Here is a 23,076-nt window from a genome sequence, read left to right on the forward strand (position 1 = left end):
TTAAATGTTGAAACGGATGTGAGGCACTCTTTAAGCTCATTTTCCAATAGGATGGTTAGTGAGTGTTGCGCAAAGAGCTCTTCCGCTCATGTAGTAATGTCAAATTCTTCAAGCGTTACATCAATATCACTGTACATGCACAGAGCACCTGTAGATGTTTTTGTGCAAAGACTCACAATTGTTTATGACGTGAATATTGCAGCATTAAGTATGCATTATAACTGTGTTGTCATGTGCAGCTATTAAAAAAAGTAGAAACTAATCAATATCCTTCACTCTAAATTGTTTTTTAAATCCCAATAAATGGGTTACAGTATCTACATGAACCCCGTTGTCGAGGAAGCCTCTCACTTATGGCCATACCAGCCTGTTCTCATCTGATCTCTGAAGCTAAGCAGGGGCGGTCCTGCATAGTAGCGTCACCTTCACCTTGCTCCGTGTTAGAAACTCCATGCTATCGTGTTCCCTGCTCAGGGTAGCACACTGATGCGCATTTATTCAGTACTCTTCGGGACCGCAGTCGGCAGCCAATAAGAGTTCAAACTGGTTGCACATGGGTGTCAGGCTGACACTGCGCCCGCTGCAAACTACAAGGTTAACAAGTTCCTCTCGACTGAGGCCAGACGGACTAGCCACAGAGATTTTGTACATTTACAGAATAAATAAGTTTGTGTATTTCCTAAATATTTGGTTGTTGTTGTTTTTTTGTTTTGCACAAAAGCGAAATGCAATGAGGAGCGTTGTCATGAAGCTTTTCCTGAAGCTGCCTCCACTGAGTGAGCAGCGGCGCCCTCTGCAGTTTGTGTGTGGAAGTGCAAAAGCTTACAGCACCTGGTATTCCCAGGCGGTCTCCCATCCAAGTACTGACCAGGCCCGACCCTGCTTAGCTTCCGAGATCAGACGAGATCGGGCGTGTTCAGGGTGGTATGGCCGTAAGCGAGAGAAGCCCGCTATAAAAGACCTTTTATACTTGGCAAATGTCACGCACTTTAAAATATAGTATTGTGCTAAGCTTCACATGTTACAGGGAAAACATGCAAACCTTTTTTGCGAACTGCAGCTTCAACGCTGAGCTGCAAAAATGCTTTTCCCGCGGTAACGTCACCATAATAACACATGTTCGTTTCTCACAGCACAGTGTTAAAGTGACACAGAGCACACAGTGTGTTAGGACCATTTGGAAGTGCAACATTTTTGTGCTTTGGACAATTCAACTTATATACAGGACATTAAAAAAACGTAAGCATGACTGTGTCATCACAGCATGTATAAAGAGGCTGTTTGTGAAGCAGTCCCTCGCTTACGGCCACGCCACCCTGAACACGCCCGATCTCGTCTGATCTCGGAAGCCAAGCTGGGTCGGGCCTGGTCAGTACTTGGATGGGAGACCCCCTGGGAATACCAGGTGCCGTAAGCTTTTGCACTTCAACACACAAATGACAGTTTAAATGTTGAAACGGATGTGAGGCACTCTTTAAGCTCATTTTCCAATAGGATGGTTAGTGAGTGTTGCGCAAAGAGCTCTTCCGCTCATCTAGTAATGTCAAATTCTTCAAGCGTTACATCAATATCACTGTACATGCACAGAGCAACTGTAGATGTTTTTGTGCAAAGACTCACAATTGTTTATGACGTGAATATTGCAGCATTAAGTATGCATTATAACTGTGTTGTCATGTGCAGCTATTAAAAAAAGTAGAAACTAATCAATATCCTTCACTCTAAATTGTTTTTTAAATCCCAATAAATGGGTTACAGTATGTACATGACCCCCGTTGTCGAGGAAGCCTCTCACTTATGGCCATACCAGCCTGTTCTCATCTGATCTCTGAAGCTAAGCAGGGGCGGTCCTGCATAGTAGCGTCACCTTCACCTTGCTCCGTGTTAGAAACTCCATGATATCGTGTTCCCTGCTCAGGGTAGCACACTGATGCGCATTTATTCAGTACTCTTCGGGACCGCAGTCGGCAGCCAATAAGAGTTCAAACTGGTTGCACATGGGTGTCAGGCTGACACTGCGCCCGCTGCAAACTACAAGGTTAACAAGTTCCTCTCGACTGAGGCCAGACGGACTAGCCACAGAGATTTTGTACATTTACAGAATAAATAAGTTTGTGTATTTCCTAAATATTTGGTTGTTGTTGTTTTTTTGTTTTGCACAAAAGCGAAATGCAATGAGGAGCGTTGTCATGAAGCTTTTCCTGAAGCTGCCTCCACTGAGTGAGCAGCGGCGCCCTCTGCAGTTTGTGTGTGGAAGTGCAAAAGCTTACAGCACCTGGTATTCCCAGGCGGTCTCCCATCCAAGTACTGACCAGGGCCGACCCTGCTTAGCTTCCGAGATCAGACGAGATCGGGCGTGTTCAGGGTGGTATGGCCGTAAGCGAGAGAAGCCCGCTATAAAAGACCTTTTATACTTGGCAAATGTCACGCACTTTAAAATATAGTATTGTGCTAAGCTTCACATGTTACAGGGAAAACATGCAAACCTTTTTTGCGAACTGCAGCTTCAACGCTGAGCTGCAAAAATGCTTTTCCCGCGGTAACGTCACCATAATAACACATTTTCGTTTCTCACAGCACAGTGTTAAAGTGACACAGAGCACACAGTGTGTTAGGACCATTTGGAAGTGCAACATTTTTGTGCTTTGGACAATTCAACTTATATACAGGACATTAAAAAAACGTAAGCATGACTGTGTCATCACAGCATGTATAAAGAGGCTGTTTGTGAAGCAGTCCCTCGCTTACGGCCACGCCACCCTGAACACGCCCGATCTCGTCTGATCTCGGAAGCCAAGCTGGGTCGGGCCTGGTCAGTACTTGGATGGGAGACCCCCTGGGAATACCAGGTGCCGTAAGCTTTTGCACTTCAACACACAAATGACAGTTTAAATGTTGAAACGGATGTGAGGCACTCTTTAAGCTCATTTTCCAATAGGATGGTTAGTGAGTGTTGCGCAAAGAGCTCTTCCGCTCATGTAGTAATGTCAAATTCTTCAAGCGTTACATCAATATCACTGTACATGCACAGAGCACCTGTAGATGTTTTTGTGCAAAGACTCACAATTGTTTATGACGTGAATATTGCAGCATTAAGTATGCATTATAACTGTGTTGTCATGTGCAGCTATTAAAAAAAGTAGAAACTAATCAATATCCTTCACTCTAAATTGTTTTTTAAATCCCAATAAATGGGTTACAGTATCTACATGAACCCCGTTGTCGAGGAAGCCTCTCACTTATGGCCATACCAGCCTGTTCTCATCTGATCTCTGAAGCTAAGCAGGGGCGGTCCTGCATAGTAGCGTCACCTTCACCTTGCTCCGTGTTAGAAACTCCATGATATCGTGTTCCCTGCTCAGGGTAGCACACTGATGCGCATTTATTCAGTACTCTTCGGGACCGCAGTCGGCAGCCAATAAGAGTTCAAACTGGTTGCACATGGGTGTCAGGCTGACACTGCGCCCGCTGCAAACTACAAGGTTAACAAGTTCCTCTCGACTGAGGCCAGACGGACTAGCCACAGAGATTTTGTACATTTACAGAATAAATAAGTTTGTGTATTTCCTAAATATTTGGTTGTTGTTGTTTTTTTGTTTTGCACAAAAGCGAAATGCAATGAGGAGCGTTGTCATGAAGCTTTTCCTGAAGCTGCCTCCACTGAGTGAGCAGCGGCGCCCTCTGCAGTTTGTGTGTGGAAGTGCAAAAGCTTACAGCACCTGGTATTCCCAGGCGGTCTCCCATCCAAGTACTGACCAGGGCCGACCCTGCTTAGCTTCCGAGATCAGACGAGATCGGGCGTGTTCAGGGTGGTATGGCCGTAAGCGAGAGAAGCCCGCTATAAAAGACCTTTTATACTTGGCAAATGTCACGCACTTTAAAATATAGTATTGTGCTAAGCTTCACATGTTACAGGGAAAACATGCAAACCTTTTTTGCGAACTGCAGCTTCAACGCTGAGCTGCAAAAATGCTTTTCCCGCGGTAACGTCACCATAATAACACATTTTCGTTTCTCACAGCACAGTGTTAAAGTGACACAGAGCACACAGTGTGTTAGGACCATTTGGAAGTGCAACATTTTTGTGCTTTGGACAATTCAACTTATATACAGGACATTAAAAAAACGTAAGCATGACTGTGTCATCACAGCATGTATAAAGAGGCTGTTTGTGAAGCAGTCCCTCGCTTACGGCCACGCCACCCTGAACACGCCCGATCTCGTCTGATCTCGGAAGCCAAGCTGGGTCGGGCCTGGTCAGTACTTGGATGGGAGACCCCCTGGGAATACCAGGTGCCGTAAGCTTTTGCACTTCAACACACAAATGACAGTTTAAATGTTGAAACGGATGTGAGGCACTCTTTAAGCTCATTTTCCAATAGGATGGTTAGTGAGTGTTGCGCAAAGAGCTCTTCCGCTCATGTAGTAATGTCAAATTCTTCAAGCGTTACATCAATATCACTGTACATGCACAGAGCACCTGTAGATGTTTTTGTGCAAAGACTCACAATTGTTTATGACGTGAATATTGCAGCATTAAGTATGCATTATAACTGTGTTGTCATGTGCAGCTATTAAAAAAAGTAGAAACTAATCAATATCCTTCACTCTAAATTGTTTTTTAAATCCCAATAAATGGGTTACAGTATCTACATGAACCCCGTTGTCGAGGAAGCCTCTCACTTATGGCCATACCAGCCTGTTCTCATCTGATCTCTGAAGCTAAGCAGGGGCGGTCCTGCATAGTAGCGTCACCTTCACCTTGCTCCGTGTTAGAAACTCCATGATATCGTGTTCCCTGCTCAGGGTAGCACACTGATGCGCATTTATTCAGTACTCTTCGGGACCGCAGTCGGCAGCCAATAAGAGTTCAAACTGGTTGCACATGGGTGTCAGGCTGACACTGCGCCCGCTGCAAACTACAAGGTTAACAAGTTCCTCTCGACTGAGGCCAGACGGACTAGCCACAGAGATTTTGTACATTTACAGAATAAATAAGTTTGTGTATTTCCTAAATATTTGGTTGTTGTTGTTTTTTTGTTTTGCACAAAAGCGAAATGCAATGAGGAGCGTTGTCATGAAGCTTTTCCTGAAGCTGCCTCCACTGAGTGAGCAGCGGCGCCCTCTGCAGTTTGTGTGTGGAAGTGCAAAAGCTTACAGCACCTGGTATTCCCAGGCGGTCTCCCATCCAAGTACTGACCAGGCCCGACCCTGCTTAGCTTCCGAGATCAGACGAGATCGGGCGTGTTCAGGGTGGTATGGCCGTAAGCGAGAGAAGCCCGCTATAAAAGACCTTTTATACTTGGCAAATGTCACGCACTTTAAAATATAGTATTGTGCTAAGCTTCACATGTTACAGGGAAAACATGCAAACCTTTTTTGCGAACTGCAGCTTCAACGCTGAGCTGCAAAAATGCTTTTCCCGCGGTAACGTCACCATAATAACACATGTTCGTTTCTCACAGCACAGTGTTAAAGTGACACAGAGCACACAGTGTGTTAGGACCATTTGGAAGTGCAACATTTTTGTGCTTTGGACAATTCAACTTATATACAGGACATTAAAAAAACGTAAGCATGACTGTGTCATCACAGCATGTATAAAGAGGCTGTTTGTGAAGCAGTCCCTCGCTTACGGCCACGCCACCCTGAACACGCCCGATCTCGTCTGATCTCGGAAGCCAAGCTGGGTCGGGCCTGGTCAGTACTTGGATGGGAGACCCCCTGGGAATACCAGGTGCCGTAAGCTTTTGCACTTCAACACACAAATGACAGTTTAAATGTTGAAACGGATGTGAGGCACTCTTTAAGCTCATTTTCCAATAGGATGGTTAGTGAGTGTTGCGCAAAGAGCTCTTCCGCTCATGTAGTAATGTCAAATTCTTCAAGCGTTACATCAATATCACTGTACATGCACAGAGCACCTGTAGATGTTTTTGTGCAAAGACTCACAATTGTTTATGACGTGAATATTGCAGCATTAAGTATGCATTATAACTGTGTTGTCATGTGCAGCTATTAAAAAAAGTAGAAACTAATCAATATCCTTCACTCTAAATTGTTTTTTAAATCCCAATAAATGGGTTACAGTATCTACATGAACCCCGTTGTCGAGGAAGCCTCTCACTTATGGCCATACCAGCCTGTTCTCATCTGATCTCTGAAGCTAAGCAGGGGCGGTCCTGCATAGTAGCGTCACCTTCACCTTGCTCCGTGTTAGAAACTCCATGCTATCGTGTTCCCTGCTCAGGGTAGCACACTGATGCGCATTTATTCAGTACTCTTCGGGACCGCAGTCGGCAGCCAATAAGAGTTCAAACTGGTTGCACATGGGTGTCAGGCTGACACTGCGCCCGCTGCAAACTACAAGGTTAACAAGTTCCTCTCGACTGAGGCCAGACGGACTAGCCACAGAGATTTTGTACATTTACAGAATAAATAAGTTTGTGTATTTCCTAAATATTTGGTTGTTGTTGTTTTTTTGTTTTGCACAAAAGCGAAATGCAATGAGGAGCGTTGTCATGAAGCTTTTCCTGAAGCTGCCTCCACTGAGTGAGCAGCGGCGCCCTCTGCAGTTTGTGTGTGGAAGTGCAAAAGCTTACAGCACCTGGTATTCCCAGGCGGTCTCCCATCCAAGTACTGACCAGGGCCGACCCTGCTTAGCTTCCGAGATCAGACGAGATCGGGCGTGTTCAGGGTGGTATGGCCGTAAGCGAGAGAAGCCCGCTATAAAAGACCTTTTATACTTGGCAAATGTCACGCACTTTAAAATATAGTATTGTGCTAAGCTTCACATGTTACAGGGAAAACATGCAAACCTTTTTTGCGAACTGCAGCTTCAACGCTGAGCTGCAAAAATGCTTTTCCCGCGGTAACGTCACCATAATAACACATGTTCGTTTCTCACAGCACAGTGTTAAAGTGACACAGAGCACACAGTGTGTTAGGACCATTTGGAAGTGCAACATTTTTGTGCTTTGGACAATTCAACTTATATACAGGACATTAAAAAAACGTAAGCATGACTGTGTCATCACAGCATGTATAAAGAGGCTGTTTGTGAAGCAGTCCCTCGCTTACGGCCACGCCACCCTGAACACGCCCGATCTCGTCTGATCTCGGAAGCCAAGCTGGGTCGGGCCTGGTCAGTACTTGGATGGGAGACCCCCTGGGAATACCAGGTGCCGTAAGCTTTTGCACTTCAACACACAAATGACAGTTTAAATGTTGAAACGGATGTGAGGCACTCTTTAAGCTCATTTTCCAATAGGATGGTTAGTGAGTGTTGCGCAAAGAGCTCTTCCGCTCATCTAGTAATGTCAAATTCTTCAAGCGTTACATCAATATCACTGTACATGCACAGAGCAACTGTAGATGTTTTTGTGCAAAGACTCACAATTGTTTATGACGTGAATATTGCAGCATTAAGTATGCATTATAACTGTGTTGTCATGTGCAGCTATTAAAAAAAGTAGAAACTAATCAATATCCTTCACTCTAAATTGTTTTTTAAATCCCAATAAATGGGTTACAGTATGTACATGACCCCCGTTGTCGAGGAAGCCTCTCACTTATGGCCATACCAGCCTGTTCTCATCTGATCTCTGAAGCTAAGCAGGGGCGGTCCTGCATAGTAGCGTCACCTTCACCTTGCTCCGTGTTAGAAACTCCATGATATCGTGTTCCCTGCTCAGGGTAGCACACTGATGCGCATTTATTCAGTACTCTTCGGGACCGCAGTCGGCAGCCAATAAGAGTTCAAACTGGTTGCACATGGGTGTCAGGCTGACACTGCGCCCGCTGCAAACTACAAGGTTAACAAGTTCCTCTCGACTGAGGCCAGACGGACTAGCCACAGAGATTTTGTACATTTACAGAATAAATAAGTTTGTGTATTTCCTAAATATTTGGTTGTTGTTGTTTTTTTGTTTTGCACAAAAGCGAAATGCAATGAGGAGCGTTGTCATGAAGCTTTTCCTGAAGCTGCCTCCACTGAGTGAGCAGCGGCGCCCTCTGCAGTTTGTGTGTGGAAGTGCAAAAGCTTACAGCACCTGGTATTCCCAGGCGGTCTCCCATCCAAGTACTGACCAGGCCCGACCCTGCTTAGCTTCCGAGATCAGACGAGATCGGGCGTGTTCAGGGTGGTATGGCCGTAAGCGAGAGAAGCCCGCTATAAAAGACCTTTTATACTTGGCAAATGTCACGCACTTTAAAATATAGTATTGTGCTAAGCTTCACATGTTACAGGGAAAACATGCAAACCTTTTTTGCGAACTGCAGCTTCAACGCTGAGCTGCAAAAATGCTTTTCCCGCGGTAACGTCACCATAATAACACATGTTCGTTTCTCACAGCACAGTGTTAAAGTGACACAGAGCACACAGTGTGTTAGGACCATTTGGAAGTGCAACATTTTTGTGCTTTGGACAATTCAACTTATATACAGGACATTAAAAAAACGTAAGCATGACTGTGTCATCACAGCATGTATAAAGAGGCTGTTTGTGAAGCAGTCCCTCGCTTACGGCCACGCCACCCTGAACACGCCCGATCTCGTCTGATCTCGGAAGCCAAGCTGGGTCGGGCCTGGTCAGTACTTGGATGGGAGACCCCCTGGGAATACCAGGTGCCGTAAGCTTTTGCACTTCAACACACAAATGACAGTTTAAATGTTGAAACGGATGTGAGGCACTCTTTAAGCTCATTTTCCAATAGGATGGTTAGTGAGTGTTGCGCAAAGAGCTCTTCCGCTCATGTAGTAATGTCAAATTCTTCAAGCGTTACATCAATATCACTGTACATGCACAGAGCAACTGTAGATGTTTTTGTGCAAAGACTCACAATTGTTTATGACGTGAATATTGCAGCATTAAGTATGCATTATAACTGTGTTGTCATGTGCAGCTATTAAAAAAAGTAGAAACTAATCAATATCCTTCACTCTAAATTGTTTTTTAAATCCCAATAAATGGGTTACAGTATGTACATGAACCCCGTTGTCGAGGAAGCCTCACACTTATGGCCATACCAGCCTGTTCTCATCTGATCTCTGAAGCTGAGCAGGGGCGGTCCTGCATAGTAGCGTCACCTTCACCTTGCTCCGTGTTAGAAACTCCATGATATCGTGTTCCCTGCTCAGGGTAGCACACTGATGCGCATTTATTCAGTACTCTTCGGGACCGCAGTCGGCAGCCAATAAGAGTTCAAACTGGTTGCACATGGGTGTCAGGTTGACACTGCGCCCGCTGCAAACTACAAGGTTAACAAGTTCCTCTCGACTGAGGCCAGACGGACTAGCCACAGAGATTTTGTACATTTACAGAATAAATAAGTTTGTGTATTTCCTAAATATTTGGTTGTTGTTGTTTTTTTGTTTTGCACAAAAGCGAAATGCAATGAGGAGCGTTGTCATGAAGCTTTTCCTGAAGCTGCCTCCACTGAGTGAGCAGCGGCGCCCTCTGCAGTTTGTGTGTGGAAGTGCAAAAGCTTACAGCACCTGGTATTCCCAGGCGGTCTCCCATCCAAGTACTGACCAGGGCCGACCCTGCTTAGCTTCCGAGATCAGACGAGATCGGGCGTGTTCAGGGTGGTATGGCCGTAAGCGAGAGAAGCCCGCTATAAAAGACCTTTTATACTTGGCAAATGTCACGCACTTTAAAATATAGTATTGTGCTAAGCTTCACATGTTACAGGGAAAACATGCAAACCTTTTTTGCGAACTGCAGCTTCAACGCTGAGCTGCAAAAATGCTTTTCCCGCGGTAACGTCACCATAATAACACATGTTCGTTTCTCACAGCACAGTGTTAAAGTGACACAGAGCACACAGTGTGTTAGGACCATTTGGAAGTGCAACATTTTTGTGCTTTGGACAATTCAACTTATATACAGGACATTAAAAAAACGTAAGCATGACTGTGTCATCACAGCATGTATAAAGAGGCTGTTTGTGAAGCAGTCCCTCGCTTACGGCCACGCCACCCTGAACACGCCCGATCTCGTCTGATCTCGGAAGCCAAGCTGGGTCGGGCCTGGTCAGTACTTGGATGGGAGACCCCCTGGGAATACCAGGTGCCGTAAGCTTTTGCACTTCAACACACAAATGACAGTTTAAATGTTGAAACGGATGTGAGGCACTCTTTAAGCTCATTTTCCAATAGGATGGTTAGTGAGTGTTGCGCAAAGAGCTCTTCCGCTCATGTAGTAATGTCAAATTCTTCAAGCGTTACATCAATATCACTGTACATGCACAGAGCACCTGTAGATGTTTTTGTGCAAAGACTCACAATTGTTTATGACGTGAATATTGCAGCATTAAGTATGCATTATAACTGTGTTGTCATGTGCAGCTATTAAAAAAAGTAGAAACTAATCAATATCCTTCACTCTAAATTGTTTTTTAAATCCCAATAAATGGGTTACAGTATGTACATGAACCCCGTTGTCGAGGAAGCCTCTCACTTATGGCCATACCAGCCTGTTCTCATCTGATCTCTGAAGCTAAGCAGGGGCGGTCCTGCATAGTAGCGTCACCTTCACCTTGCTCCGTGTTAGAAACTCCATGCTATCGTGTTCCCTGCTCAGGGTAGCACACTGATGCGCATTTATTCAGTACTCTTCGGGACCGCAGTCGGCAGCCAATAAGAGTTCAAACTGGTTGCACATGGGTGTCAGGCTGACACTGCGCCCGCTGCAAACTACAAGGTTAACAAGTTCCTCTCGACTGAGGCCAGACGGACTAGCCACAGAGATTTTGTACATTTACAGAATAAATAAGTTTGTGTATTTCCTAAATATTTGGTTGTTGTTGTTTTTTTGTTTTGCACAAAAGCGAAATGCAATGAGGAGCGTTGTCATGAAGCTTTTCCTGAAGCTGCCTCCACTGAGTGAGCAGCGGCGCCCTCTGCAGTTTGTGTGTGGAAGTGCAAAAGCTTACAGCACCTGGTATTCCCAGGCGGTCTCCCATCCAAGTACTGACCAGGGCCGACCCTGCTTAGCTTCCGAGATCAGACGAGATCGGGCGTGTTCAGGGTGGTATGGCCGTAAGCGAGAGAAGCCCGCTATAAAAGACCTTTTATACTTGGCAAATGTCACGCACTTTAAAATATAGTATTGTGCTAAGCTTCACATGTTACAGGGAAAACATGCAAACCTTTTTTGCGAACTGCAGCTTCAACGCTGAGCTGCAAAAATGCTTTTCCCGCGGTAACGTCACCATAATAACACATGTTCGTTTCTCACAGCACAGTGTTAAAGTGACACAGAGCACACAGTGTGTTAGGACCATTTGGAAGTGCAACATTTTTGTGCTTTGGACAATTCAACTTATATACAGGACATTAAAAAAACGTAAGCATGACTGTGTCATCACAGCATGTATAAAGAGGCTGTTTGTGAAGCAGTCCCTCGCTTACGGCCACGCCACCCTGAACACGCCCGATCTCGTCTGATCTCGGAAGCCAAGCTGGGTCGGGCCTGGTCAGTACTTGGATGGGAGACCCCCTGGGAATACCAGGTGCCGTAAGCTTTTGCACTTCAACACACAAATGACAGTTTAAATGTTGAAACGGATGTGAGGCACTCTTTAAGCTCATTTTCCAATAGGATGGTTAGTGAGTGTTGCGCAAAGAGCTCTTCCGCTCATCTAGTAATGTCAAATTCTTCAAGCGTTACATCAATATCACTGTACATGCACAGAGCACCTGTAGATGTTTTTGTGCAAAGACTCACAATTGTTTATGACGTGAATATTGCAGCATTAAGTATGCATTATAACTGTGTTGTCATGTGCAGCTATTAAAAAAAGTAGAAACTAATCAATATCCTTCACTCTAAATTGTTTTTTAAATCCCAATAAATGGGTTACAGTATCTACATGAACCCCGTTGTCGAGGAAGCCTCTCACTTATGGCCATACCAGCCTGTTCTCATCTGATCTCTGAAGCTAAGCAGGGGCGGTCCTGCATAGTAGCGTCACCTTCACCTTGCTCCGTGTTAGAAACTCCATGCTATCGTGTTCCCTGCTCAGGGTAGCACACTGATGCGCATTTATTCAGTACTCTTCGGGACCGCAGTCGGCAGCCAATAAGAGTTCAAACTGGTTGCACATGGGTGTCAGGCTGACACTGCGCCCGCTGCAAACTACAAGGTTAACAAGTTCCTCTCGACTGAGGCCAGACGGACTAGCCACAGAGATTTTGTACATTTACAGAATAAATAAGTTTGTGTATTTCCTAAATATTTGGTTGTTGTTGTTTTTTTGTTTTGCACAAAAGCGAAATGCAATGAGGAGCGTTGTCATGAAGCTTTTCCTGAAGCTGCCTCCACTGAGTGAGCAGCGGCGCCCTCTGCAGTTTGTGTGTGGAAGTGCAAAAGCTTACAGCACCTGGTATTCCCAGGCGGTCTCCCATCCAAGTACTGACCAGGCCCGACCCTGCTTAGCTTCCGAGATCAGACGAGATCGGGCGTGTTCAGGGTGGTATGGCCGTAAGCGAGAGAAGCCCGCTATAAAAGACCTTTTATACTTGGCAAATGTCACGCACTTTAAAATATAGTATTGTGCTAAGCTTCACATGTTACAGGGAAAACATGCAAACCTTTTTTGCGAACTGCAGCTTCAACGCTGAGCTGCAAAAATGCTTTTCCCGCGGTAACGTCACCATAATAACACATGTTCGTTTCTCACAGCACAGTGTTAAAGTGACACAGAGCACACAGTGTGTTAGGACCATTTGGAAGTGCAACATTTTTGTGCTTTGGACAATTCAACTTATATACAGGACATTAAAAAAACGTAAGCATGACTGTGTCATCACAGCATGTATAAAGAGGCTGTTTGTGAAGCAGTCCCTCGCTTACGGCCACGCCACCCTGAACACGCCCGATCTCGTCTGATCTCGGAAGCCAAGCTGGGTCGGGCCTGGTCAGTACTTGGATGGGAGACCCCCTGGGAATACCAGGTGCCGTAAGCTTTTGCACTTCAACACACAAATGACAGTTTAAATGTTGAAACGGATGTGAGGCACTCTTTAAGCTCATTTTCCAATAGGATGGTTAGTGAGTGTTGCGCAAAGAGCTCTTCCGCTCATGTAGTAATGTCAAATTCTTCAAGCGTTACATCAATATCACTGTACATGCACAGAGCAACTGTAGATGTTTTTGTGCAAAGACTCACAATTGTTTATGACGTGAATATTGCAGCATTAAGTATGCATTATAACTGTGTTGTCATGTGCAGCTATTAAAAAAAGTAGAAACTAATCAATATCCTTCACTCTAAATTGTTTTTTAAATCCCAATAAATGGGTTACAGTATGTACATGACCCCCGTTGTCGAGGAAGCCTCTCACTTATGGCCATACCAGCCTGTTCTCATCTGATCTCTGAAGCTAAGCAGGGGCGGTCCTGCATAGTAGCGTCACCTTCACCTTGCTCCGTGTTAGAAACTCCATGATATCGTGTTCCCTGCTCAGGGTAGCACACTGATGCGCATTTATTCAGTACTCTTCGGGACCGCAGTCGGCAGCCAATAAGAGTTCAAACTGGTTGCACATGGGTGTCAGGCTGACACTGCGCCCGCTGCAAACTACAAGGTTAACAAGTTCCTCTCGACTGAGGCCAGACGGACTAGCCACAGAGATTTTGTACATTTACAGAATAAATAAGTTTGTGTATTTCCTAAATATTTGGTTGTTGTTGTTTTTTTGTTTTGCACAAAAGCGAAATGCAATGAGGAGCGTTGTCATGAAGCTTTTCCTGAAGCTGCCTCCACTGAGTGAGCAGCGGCGCCCTCTGCAGTTTGTGTGTGGAAGTGCAAAAGCTTACAGCACCTGGTATTCCCAGGCGGTCTCCCATCCAAGTACTGACCAGGGCCGACCCTGCTTAGCTTCCGAGATCAGACGAGATCGGGCGTGTTCAGGGTGGTATGGCCGTAAGCGAGAGAAGCCCGCTATAAAAGACCTTTTATACTTGGCAAATGTCACGCACTTTAAAATATAGTATTGTGCTAAGCTTCACATGTTACAGGGAAAACATGCAAACCTTTTTTGCGAACTGCAGCTTCAACGCTGAGCTGCAAAAATGCTTTTCCCGCGGTAACGTCACCATAATAACACATGTTCGTTTCTCACAGCACAGTGTTAAAGTGACACAGAGCACACAGTGTGTTAGGACCATTTGGAAGTGCAACATTTTTGTGCTTTGGACAATTCAACTTATATACAGGACATTAAAAAAACGTAAGCATGACTGTGTCATCACAGCATGTATAAAGAGGCTGTTTGTGAAGCAGTCCCTCGCTTACGGCCACGCCACCCTGAACACGCCCGATCTCGTCTGATCTCGGAAGCCAAGCTGGGTCGGGCCTGGTCAGTACTTGGATGGGAGACCCCCTGGGAATACCAGGTGCCGTAAGCTTTTGCACTTCAACACACAAATGACAGTTTAAATGTTGAAACGGATGTGAGGCACTCTTTAAGCTCATTTTCCAATAGGATGGTTAGTGAGTGTTGCGCAAAGAGCTCTTCCGCTCATGTAGTAATGTCAAATTCTTCAAGCGTTACATCAATATCACTGTACATGCACAGAGCAACTGTAGATGTTTTTGTGCAAAGACTCACAATTGTTTATGACGTGAATATTGCAGCATTAAGTATGCATTATAACTGTGTTGTCATGTGCAGCTATTAAAAAAAGTAGAAACTAATCAATATCCTTCACTCTAAATTGTTTTTTAAATCCCAATAAATGGGTTACAGTATGTACATGACCCCCGTTGTCGAGGAAGCCTCTCACTTATGGCCATACCAGCCTGTTCTCATCTGATCTCTGAAGCTAAGCAGGGGCGGTCCTGCATAGTAGCGTCACCTTCACCTTGCTCCGTGTTAGAAACTCCATGATATCGTGTTCCCTGCTCAGGGTAGCACACTGATGCGCATTTATTCAGTACTCTTCGGGACCGCAGTCGGCAGCCAATAAGAGTTCAAACTGGTTGCACATGGGTGTCAGGCTGACACTGCGCCCGCTGCAAACTACAAGGTTAACAAGTTCCTCTCGACTGAGGCCAGACGGACTAGCCACAGAGATTTTGTACATTTACAGAATAAATAAGTTTGTGTATTTCCTAAATATTTGGTTGTTGTTGTTTTTTTGTTTTGCACAAAAGCGAAATGCAATGAGGAGCGTTGTCATGAAGCTTTTCCTGAAGCTGCCTCCACTGAGTGAGCAGCGGCGCCCTCTGCAGTTTGTGTGTGGAAGTGCAAAAGCTTACAGCACCTGGTATTCCCAGGCGGTCTCCCATCCAAGTACTGACCAGGGCCGACCCTGCTTAGCTTCCGAGATCAGACGAGATCGGGCGTGTTCAGGGTGGTATGGCCGTAAGCGAGAGAAGCCCGCTATAAAAGACCTTTTATACTTGGCAAATGTCACGCACTTTAAAATATAGTATTGTGCTAAGCTTCACATGTTACAGGGAAAACATGCAAACCTTTTTTGCGAACTGCAGCTTCAACGCTGAGCTGCAAAAATGCTTTTCCCGCGGTAACGTCACCATAATAACACATGTTCGTTTCTCACAGCACAGTGTTAAAGTGACACAGAGCACACAGTGTGTTAGGACCATTTGGAAGTGCAACATTTTTGTGCTTTGGACAATTCAACTTATATACAGGACATTAAAAAAACGTAAGCATGACTGTGTCATCACAGCATGTATAAAGAGGCTGTTTGTGAAGCAGTCCCTCGCTTACGGCCACGCCACCCTGAACACGCCCGATCTCGTCTGATCTCGGAAGCCAAGCTGGGTCGGGCCTGGTCAGTACTTGGATGGGAGACCCCCTGGGAATACCAGGTGCCGTAAGCTTTTGCACTTCAACACACAAATGACAGTTTAAATGTTGAAACGGATGTGAGGCACTCTTTAAGCTCATTTTCCAATAGGATGGTTAGTGAGTGTTGCGCAAAGAGCTCTTCCGCTCATGTAGTAATGTCAAATTCTTCAAGCGTTACATCAATATCACTGTACATGCACAGAGCACCTGTAGATGTTTTTGTGCAAAGACTCACAATTGTTTATGACGTGAATATTGCAGCATTAAGTATGCATTATAACTGTGTTGTCATGTGCAGCTATTAAAAAAAGTAGAAACTAATCAATATCCTTCACTCTAAATTGTTTTTTAAATCCCAATAAATGGGTTACAGTATCTACATGAACCCCGTTGTCGAGGAAGCCTCTCACTTATGGCCATACCAGCCTGTTCTCATCTGATCTCTGAAGCTAAGCAGGGGCGGTCCTGCATAGTAGCGTCACCTTCACCTTGCTCCGTGTTAGAAACTCCATGCTATCGTGTTCCCTGCTCAGGGTAGCACACTGATGCGCATTTATTCAGTACTCTTCGGGACCGCAGTCGGCAGCCAATAAGAGTTCAAACTGGTTGCACATGGGTGTCAGGCTGACACTGCGCCCGCTGCAAACTACAAGGTTAACAAGTTCCTCTCGACTGAGGCCAGACGGACTAGCCACAGAGATTTTGTACATTTACAGAATAAATAAGTTTGTGTATTTCCTAAATATTTGGTTGTTGTTGTTTTTTTGTTTTGCACAAAAGCGAAATGCAATGAGGAGCGTTGTCATGAAGCTTTTCCTGAAGCTGCCTCCACTGAGTGAGCAGCGGCGCCCTCTGCAGTTTGTGTGTGGAAGTGCAAAAGCTTACAGCACCTGGTATTCCCAGGCGGTCTCCCATCCAAGTACTGACCAGGCCCGACCCTGCTTAGCTTCCGAGATCAGACGAGATCGGGCGTGTTCAGGGTGGTATGGCCGTAAGCGAGAGAAGCCCGCTATAAAAGACCTTTTATACTTGGCAAATGTCACGCACTTTAAAATATAGTATTGTGCTAAGCTTCACATGTTACAGGGAAAACATGCAAACCTTTTTTGCGAACTGCAGCTTCAACGCTGAGCTGCAAAAATGCTTTTCCCGCGGTAACGTCACCATAATAACACATGTTCGTTTCTCACAGCACAGTGTTAAAGTGACACAGAGCACACAGTGTGTTAGGACCATTTGGAAGTGCAACATTTTTGTGCTTTGGACAATTCAACTTATATACAGGACATTAAAAAAACGTAAGCATGACTGTGTCATCACAGCATGTATAAAGAGGCTGTTTGTGAAGCAGTCCCTCGCTTACGGCCACGCCACCCTGAACACGCCCGATCTCGTCTGATCTCGGAAGCCAAGCTGGGTCGGGCCTGGTCAGTACTTGGATGGGAGACCCCCTGGGAATACCAGGTGCCGTAAGCTTTTGCACTTCAACACACAAATGACAGTTTAAATGTTGAAACGGATGTGAGGCACTCTTTAAGCTCATTTTCCAATAGGATGGTTAGTGAGTGTTGCGCAAAGAGCTCTTCCGCTCATGTAGTAATGTCAAATTCTTCAAGCGTTACATCAATATCACTGTACATGCACAGAGCAACTGTAGATGTTTTTGTGCAAAGACTCACAATTGTTTATGACGTGAATATTGCAGCATTAAGTATGCATTATAACTGTGTTGTCATGTGCAGCTATTAAAAAAAGTAGAAACTAATCAATATCCTTCACTCTAAATTGTTTTTTAAATCCCAATAAATGGGTTACAGTATGTACATGACCCCCGTTGTCGAGGAAGCCTCTCACTTATGGCCATACCAGCCTGTTCTCATCTGATCTCTGAAGCTAAGCAGGGGCGGTCCTGCATAGTAGCGTCACCTTCACCTTGCTCCGTGTTAGAAACTCCATGATATCGTGTTCCCTGCTCAGGGTAGCACACTGATGCGCATTTATTCAGTACTCTTCGGGACCGCAGTCGGCAGCCAATAAGAGTTCAAACTGGTTGCACATGGGTGTCAGGCTGACACTGCGCCCGCTGCAAACTACAAGGTTAACAAGTTCCTCTCGACTGAGGCCAGACGGACTAGCCACAGAGATTTTGTACATTTACAGAATAAATAAGTTTGTGTATTTCCTAAATATTTGGTTGTTGTTGTTTTTTTGTTTTGCACAAAAGCGAAATGCAATGAGGAGCGTTGTCATGAAGCTTTTCCTGAAGCTGCCTCCACTGAGTGAGCAGCGGCGCCCTCTGCAGTTTGTGTGTGGAAGTGCAAAAGCTTACAGCACCTGGTATTCCCAGGCGGTCTCCCATCCAAGTACTGACCAGGCCCGACCCTGCTTAGCTTCCGAGATCAGACGAGATCGGGCGTGTTCAGGGTGGTATGGCCGTAAGCGAGAGAAGCCCGCTATAAAAGACCTTTTATACTTGGCAAATGTCACGCACTTTAAAATATAGTATTGTGCTAAGCTTCACATGTTACAGGGAAAACATGCAAACCTTTTTTGCGAACTGCAGCTTCAACGCTGAGCTGCAAAAATGCTTTTCCCGCGGTAACGTCACCATAATAACACATTTTCGTTTCTCACAGCACAGTGTTAAAGTGACACAGAGCACACAGTGTGTTAGGACCATTTGGAAGTGCAACATTTTTGTGCTTTGGACAATTCAACTTATATACAGGACATTAAAAAAACGTAAGCATGACTGTGTCATCACAGCATGTATAAAGAGGCTGTTTGTGAAGCAGTCCCTCGCTTACGGCCACGCCACCCTGAACACGCCCGATCTCGTCTGATCTCGGAAGCCAAGCTGGGTCGGGCCTGGTCAGTACTTGGATGGGAGACCCCCTGGGAATACCAGGTGCCGTAAGCTTTTGCACTTCAACACACAAATGACAGTTTAAATGTTGAAACGGATGTGAGGCACTCTTTAAGCTCATTTTCCAATAGGATGGTTAGTGAGTGTTGCGCAAAGAGCTCTTCCGCTCATGTAGTAATGTCAAATTCTTCAAGCGTTACATCAATATCACTGTACATGCACAGAGCACCTGTAGATGTTTTTGTGCAAAGACTCACAATTGTTTATGACGTGAATATTGCAGCATTAAGTATGCATTATAACTGTGTTGTCATGTGCAGCTATTAAAAAAAGTAGAAACTAATCAATATCCTTCACTCTAAATTGTTTTTTAAATCCCAATAAATGGGTTACAGTATCTACATGAACCCCGTTGTCGAGGAAGCCTCTCACTTATGGCCATACCAGCCTGTTCTCATCTGATCTCTGAAGCTAAGCAGGGGCGGTCCTGCATAGTAGCGTCACCTTCACCTTGCTCCGTGTTAGAAACTCCATGCTATCGTGTTCCCTGCTCAGGGTAGCACACTGATGCGCATTTATTCAGTACTCTTCGGGACCGCAGTCGGCAGCCAATAAGAGTTCAAACTGGTTGCACATGGGTGTCAGGCTGACACTGCGCCCGCTGCAAACTACAAGGTTAACAAGTTCCTCTCGACTGAGGCCAGACGGACTAGCCACAGAGATTTTGTACATTTACAGAATAAATAAGTTTGTGTATTTCCTAAATATTTGGTTGTTGTTGTTTTTTTGTTTTGCACAAAAGCGAAATGCAATGAGGAGCGTTGTCATGAAGCTTTTCCTGAAGCTGCCTCCACTGAGTGAGCAGCGGCGCCCTCTGCAGTTTGTGTGTGGAAGTGCAAAAGCTTACAGCACCTGGTATTCCCAGGCGGTCTCCCATCCAAGTACTGACCAGGCCCGACCCTGCTTAGCTTCCGAGATCAGACGAGATCGGGCGTGTTCAGGGTGGTATGGCCGTAAGCGAGAGAAGCCCGCTATAAAAGACCTTTTATACTTGGCAAATGTCACGCACTTTAAAATATAGTATTGTGCTAAGCTTCACATGTTACAGGGAAAACATGCAAACCTTTTTTGCGAACTGCAGCTTCAACGCTGAGCTGCAAAAATGCTTTTCCCGCGGTAACGTCACCATAATAACACATGTTCGTTTCTCACAGCACAGTGTTAAAGTGACACAGAGCACACAGTGTGTTAGGACCATTTGGAAGTGCAACATTTTTGTGCTTTGGACAATTCAACTTATATACAGGACATTAAAAAAACGTAAGCATGACTGTGTCATCACAGCATGTATAAAGAGGCTGTTTGTGAAGCAGTCCCTCGCTTACGGCCACGCCACCCTGAACACGCCCGATCTCGTCTGATCTCGGAAGCCAAGCTGGGTCGGGCCTGGTCAGTACTTGGATGGGAGACCCCCTGGGAATACCAGGTGCCGTAAGCTTTTGCACTTCAACACACAAATGACAGTTTAAATGTTGAAACGGATGTGAGGCACTCTTTAAGCTCATTTTCCAATAGGATGGTTAGTGAGTGTTGCGCAAAGAGCTCTTCCGCTCATGTAGTAATGTCAAATTCTTCAAGCGTTACATCAATATCACTGTACATGCACAGAGCACCTGTAGATGTTTTTGTGCAAAGACTCACAATTGTTTATGACGTGAATATTGCAGCATTAAGTATGCATTATAACTGTGTTGTCATGTGCAGCTATTAAAAAAAGTAGAAACTAATCAATATCCTTCACTCTAAATTGTTTTTTAAATCCCAATAAATGGGTTACAGTATGTACATGACCCCCGTTGTCGAGGAAGCCTCTCACTTATGGCCATACCAGCCTGTTCTCATCTGATCTCTGAAGCTGAGCAGGGGCGGTCCTGCATAGTAGCGTCACCTTCACCTTGCTCCGTGTTAGAAACTCCATGCTATCGTGTTCCCTGCTCAGGGTAGCACACTGATGCGCATTTATTCAGTACTCTTCGGGACCGCAGTCGGCAGCCAATAAGAGTTCAAACTGGTTGCACATGGGTGTCAGGTTGACACTGCGCCCGCTGCAAACTACAAGGTTAACAAGTTCCTCTCGACTGAGGCCAGACGGACTAGCCACAGAGATTTTGTACATTTACAGAATAAATAAGTTTGTGTATTTCCTAAATATTTGGTTGTTGTTGTTTTTTTGTTTTGCACAAAAGCGAAATGCAATGAGGAGCGTTGTCATGAAGCTTTTCCTGAAGCTGCCTCCACTGAGTGAGCAGCGGCGCCCTCTGCAGTTTGTGTGTGGAAGTGCAAAAGCTTACAGCACCTGGTATTCCCAGGCGGTCTCCCATCCAAGTACTGACCAGGCCCGACCCTGCTTAGCTTCCGAGATCAGACGAGATCGGGCGTGTTCAGGGTGGTATGGCCGTAAGCGAGAGAAGCCCGCTATAAAAGACCTTTTATACTTGGCAAATGTCACGCACTTTAAAATATAGTATTGTGCTAAGCTTCACATGTTACAGGGAAAACATGCAAACCTTTTTTGCGAACTGCAGCTTCAACGCTGAGCTGCAAAAATGCTTTTCCCGCGGTAACGTCACCATAATAACACATGTTCGTTTCTCACAGCACAGTGTTAAAGTGACACAGAGCACACAGTGTGTTAGTCAAATTCTTCAAGCGTTACATCAATATCTCTGTACATGCACAGAGCACCTGTAGATGTTTTTGTGTAAAGACTCACAAAGAGCCTTTTGTTATTGAATCTGTTTTGTACAAGTCTTATTTGCACTTGCTAGACACAGTGTTAGGTACACCTTACTAATCCTGGGTTTTCCTTCAGAGATAACTTAATTCTTTGGATTCAACGAGGTGCTGGAAACACTAATCAAAGATTTTAAACTGATAGCATCGCACGGTCACGCATCCATGGTGTGAATCACCTGTTTCACCACATATCAAAGGTGTTCTATTGGATTAGGAACTGGTGACTATTGAGGACATGCAAATCATGTTCAAGAAACCAGTTTGAGATGATTTGTGACACGGTGTGTTATTCTGCTTGAAGGAGGTGGTTCAAAGGGATGAAGATGATCACAAACCATATTCGGGTATGCTGTGGTGTTTGAATAGAAGAACCTTAATAGAAGAAAACATCTTCAACATCATTACGCCACCACCAGCAGCCTGAAGCTTTGATACGAGGCAGGATAGAGCCATGCTTTCATTCAAATGTGACGGCAGTAATCAAGACTCATCACATCTATTCAATACGATTTATTCATACAGCGCCAAATCACAACAACAGTTGCCTCAAGGCACTTTATATTGTAAGGTAGACCCTACAATATTACATAAAGCACTGGTGAGCATCAGGTATGCTTTTAGAGTATTCTATTGACTAATTGTGATGAGTCTCTGCCAACTGTAGCATCAGTTTTCTGTTCTTAGCTGACAGTAGTGGCACCCAGAATGGTCTGCTGATATAGTCCATTTGCTTCAATGTGTGATTCAGAGATACCGGGGGTGTAATGAGTGGTTATTGGAGTTGCTATTGCCTTCTTTTCAGGTCAAAGCAGTCTGGCCATTCTCTGATATCACAATGCATTTCTACCCAGAGAATTGCTGCTCACTGGATAGTTTGTTTTTCAGACCATTCTCTAAACCCTAGAGATGGTGGTTTGGGGAAACTCCCAGATCAGCAGTTCCTGAAATACTTGGATGAGCCCATCAGTCACCAGCAAACATGCTACATTCAAAGTCACTTTAATGGCCTTTCTTCCCCGTTGTGATGCTCAGTTTGAACCTCAGAAGTGTTGTCCTGACCACATCAAAATTCCTAAATCCACTGAGTTGCTTGCAGTGATTGGCTGATTTGCAATAAGGAGCAGCTGAACAGGTGTACCTAATAACGGAGCAGATGAGTGAGTAAGTTGGTACTAAATCTAGAATCAGTTCCATGTACAGCCACAATAGAAGACACAAAATGGCTGGGCATACCTCGATAGAAAAAAAAGATTAACAGATTCAGCCTTCAAGTTCTCTTCTCCATCAACAGTCGAGTCACTATACTTGTTGAAATATATGCTGATTCTCTAAAAGAACCAAGGTGGAACTGGCTCGGCACACCATCAGTAAAAAAGACAGGGCTGTGATAGAAATCCAGTTTTCTTCACGCCAAACCCTACACTGCGACAAAGTAATGAAAAGTTGGTTGTAAAGCAAAATGATTTTAAACGATTTTTTCTTGACACGATGGACTAAATGTTTGATTATCAAAATTCCAGAAATACAAGAGGGAGAGACGAATCTCTACAGATATGATGATCATCTCTAAATAAAATCGTTTTGGCAAA

The 23,076-nt window shown here is 44.8% G+C and overlaps 29 non-coding genes across 29 annotated transcripts; 14 read left to right on the forward strand and 15 right to left on the reverse strand.

Moving 5' to 3' along the window:
- Positions 1-819: 819 nt before the first annotated feature.
- On the reverse strand, positions 820-938 carry LOC146608935 (5S ribosomal RNA). Its single transcript, XR_014905254.1, has one exon. It is a non-coding gene; the product is annotated as a 5S ribosomal RNA (ribosomal RNA).
- A 360-nt stretch (positions 939-1,298) lies between these two features.
- On the forward strand, positions 1,299-1,417 carry LOC146608936 (5S ribosomal RNA). Its single transcript, XR_014905206.1, has one exon. It is a non-coding gene; the product is annotated as a 5S ribosomal RNA (ribosomal RNA).
- Positions 1,418-2,263: 846 nt separating this feature from the next.
- LOC146608937 (5S ribosomal RNA) lies at positions 2,264-2,382 on the reverse strand. The gene has a single exon (XR_014905164.1). It is a non-coding gene; the product is annotated as a 5S ribosomal RNA (ribosomal RNA).
- A 360-nt stretch (positions 2,383-2,742) lies between these two features.
- On the forward strand, positions 2,743-2,861 carry LOC146608938 (5S ribosomal RNA). Its single transcript, XR_014905207.1, has one exon. It is a non-coding gene; the product is annotated as a 5S ribosomal RNA (ribosomal RNA).
- An 846-nt stretch (positions 2,862-3,707) lies between these two features.
- Positions 3,708-3,826, reverse strand: LOC146608939 (5S ribosomal RNA). The gene has a single exon (XR_014905165.1). It is a non-coding gene; the product is annotated as a 5S ribosomal RNA (ribosomal RNA).
- Positions 3,827-4,186: 360 nt separating this feature from the next.
- Positions 4,187-4,305, forward strand: LOC146608940 (5S ribosomal RNA). Its single transcript, XR_014905208.1, has one exon. It is a non-coding gene; the product is annotated as a 5S ribosomal RNA (ribosomal RNA).
- Positions 4,306-5,151: 846 nt separating this feature from the next.
- Positions 5,152-5,270, reverse strand: LOC146608941 (5S ribosomal RNA). Its single transcript, XR_014905255.1, has one exon. It is a non-coding gene; the product is annotated as a 5S ribosomal RNA (ribosomal RNA).
- A 360-nt stretch (positions 5,271-5,630) lies between these two features.
- Positions 5,631-5,749, forward strand: LOC146608942 (5S ribosomal RNA). The gene has a single exon (XR_014905210.1). It is a non-coding gene; the product is annotated as a 5S ribosomal RNA (ribosomal RNA).
- Positions 5,750-6,595: 846 nt separating this feature from the next.
- Positions 6,596-6,714, reverse strand: LOC146608943 (5S ribosomal RNA). The gene has a single exon (XR_014905167.1). It is a non-coding gene; the product is annotated as a 5S ribosomal RNA (ribosomal RNA).
- Positions 6,715-7,074: 360 nt separating this feature from the next.
- Positions 7,075-7,193, forward strand: LOC146608944 (5S ribosomal RNA). The gene has a single exon (XR_014905211.1). It is a non-coding gene; the product is annotated as a 5S ribosomal RNA (ribosomal RNA).
- Positions 7,194-8,039: 846 nt separating this feature from the next.
- LOC146608945 (5S ribosomal RNA) lies at positions 8,040-8,158 on the reverse strand. The gene has a single exon (XR_014905256.1). It is a non-coding gene; the product is annotated as a 5S ribosomal RNA (ribosomal RNA).
- Positions 8,159-8,518: 360 nt separating this feature from the next.
- Positions 8,519-8,637, forward strand: LOC146608946 (5S ribosomal RNA). The gene has a single exon (XR_014905212.1). It is a non-coding gene; the product is annotated as a 5S ribosomal RNA (ribosomal RNA).
- An 846-nt stretch (positions 8,638-9,483) lies between these two features.
- LOC146608947 (5S ribosomal RNA) lies at positions 9,484-9,602 on the reverse strand. Its single transcript, XR_014905168.1, has one exon. It is a non-coding gene; the product is annotated as a 5S ribosomal RNA (ribosomal RNA).
- A 360-nt stretch (positions 9,603-9,962) lies between these two features.
- On the forward strand, positions 9,963-10,081 carry LOC146608948 (5S ribosomal RNA). The gene has a single exon (XR_014905213.1). It is a non-coding gene; the product is annotated as a 5S ribosomal RNA (ribosomal RNA).
- An 846-nt stretch (positions 10,082-10,927) lies between these two features.
- Positions 10,928-11,046, reverse strand: LOC146608949 (5S ribosomal RNA). Its single transcript, XR_014905169.1, has one exon. It is a non-coding gene; the product is annotated as a 5S ribosomal RNA (ribosomal RNA).
- A 360-nt stretch (positions 11,047-11,406) lies between these two features.
- LOC146608950 (5S ribosomal RNA) lies at positions 11,407-11,525 on the forward strand. The gene has a single exon (XR_014905214.1). It is a non-coding gene; the product is annotated as a 5S ribosomal RNA (ribosomal RNA).
- Positions 11,526-12,371: 846 nt separating this feature from the next.
- On the reverse strand, positions 12,372-12,490 carry LOC146608951 (5S ribosomal RNA). The gene has a single exon (XR_014905257.1). It is a non-coding gene; the product is annotated as a 5S ribosomal RNA (ribosomal RNA).
- A 360-nt stretch (positions 12,491-12,850) lies between these two features.
- LOC146608952 (5S ribosomal RNA) lies at positions 12,851-12,969 on the forward strand. Its single transcript, XR_014905215.1, has one exon. It is a non-coding gene; the product is annotated as a 5S ribosomal RNA (ribosomal RNA).
- Positions 12,970-13,815: 846 nt separating this feature from the next.
- Positions 13,816-13,934, reverse strand: LOC146608953 (5S ribosomal RNA). Its single transcript, XR_014905170.1, has one exon. It is a non-coding gene; the product is annotated as a 5S ribosomal RNA (ribosomal RNA).
- Positions 13,935-14,294: 360 nt separating this feature from the next.
- LOC146608954 (5S ribosomal RNA) lies at positions 14,295-14,413 on the forward strand. Its single transcript, XR_014905216.1, has one exon. It is a non-coding gene; the product is annotated as a 5S ribosomal RNA (ribosomal RNA).
- An 846-nt stretch (positions 14,414-15,259) lies between these two features.
- Positions 15,260-15,378, reverse strand: LOC146608955 (5S ribosomal RNA). Its single transcript, XR_014905171.1, has one exon. It is a non-coding gene; the product is annotated as a 5S ribosomal RNA (ribosomal RNA).
- Positions 15,379-15,738: 360 nt separating this feature from the next.
- Positions 15,739-15,857, forward strand: LOC146608956 (5S ribosomal RNA). The gene has a single exon (XR_014905217.1). It is a non-coding gene; the product is annotated as a 5S ribosomal RNA (ribosomal RNA).
- Positions 15,858-16,703: 846 nt separating this feature from the next.
- LOC146608957 (5S ribosomal RNA) lies at positions 16,704-16,822 on the reverse strand. The gene has a single exon (XR_014905258.1). It is a non-coding gene; the product is annotated as a 5S ribosomal RNA (ribosomal RNA).
- Positions 16,823-17,182: 360 nt separating this feature from the next.
- On the forward strand, positions 17,183-17,301 carry LOC146608958 (5S ribosomal RNA). Its single transcript, XR_014905218.1, has one exon. It is a non-coding gene; the product is annotated as a 5S ribosomal RNA (ribosomal RNA).
- An 846-nt stretch (positions 17,302-18,147) lies between these two features.
- Positions 18,148-18,266, reverse strand: LOC146608959 (5S ribosomal RNA). Its single transcript, XR_014905259.1, has one exon. It is a non-coding gene; the product is annotated as a 5S ribosomal RNA (ribosomal RNA).
- A 360-nt stretch (positions 18,267-18,626) lies between these two features.
- Positions 18,627-18,745, forward strand: LOC146608960 (5S ribosomal RNA). The gene has a single exon (XR_014905219.1). It is a non-coding gene; the product is annotated as a 5S ribosomal RNA (ribosomal RNA).
- Positions 18,746-19,591: 846 nt separating this feature from the next.
- Positions 19,592-19,710, reverse strand: LOC146608961 (5S ribosomal RNA). Its single transcript, XR_014905260.1, has one exon. It is a non-coding gene; the product is annotated as a 5S ribosomal RNA (ribosomal RNA).
- Positions 19,711-20,070: 360 nt separating this feature from the next.
- LOC146608962 (5S ribosomal RNA) lies at positions 20,071-20,189 on the forward strand. The gene has a single exon (XR_014905221.1). It is a non-coding gene; the product is annotated as a 5S ribosomal RNA (ribosomal RNA).
- Positions 20,190-21,035: 846 nt separating this feature from the next.
- On the reverse strand, positions 21,036-21,154 carry LOC146608963 (5S ribosomal RNA). The gene has a single exon (XR_014905261.1). It is a non-coding gene; the product is annotated as a 5S ribosomal RNA (ribosomal RNA).
- Between the last annotated feature and the right edge of the window lie 1,922 nt (positions 21,155-23,076).

Source organism: Diplotaxodon limnothrissa, linkage group LG23, assembly GCF_057381915.1.
Source record: "Diplotaxodon limnothrissa isolate DT_005_m linkage group LG23, D_limnothrissa_male_GT1.1, whole genome shotgun sequence".
NCBI classification, from domain to species: Eukaryota; Metazoa; Chordata; class Actinopteri; order Cichliformes; family Cichlidae; genus Diplotaxodon; species Diplotaxodon limnothrissa.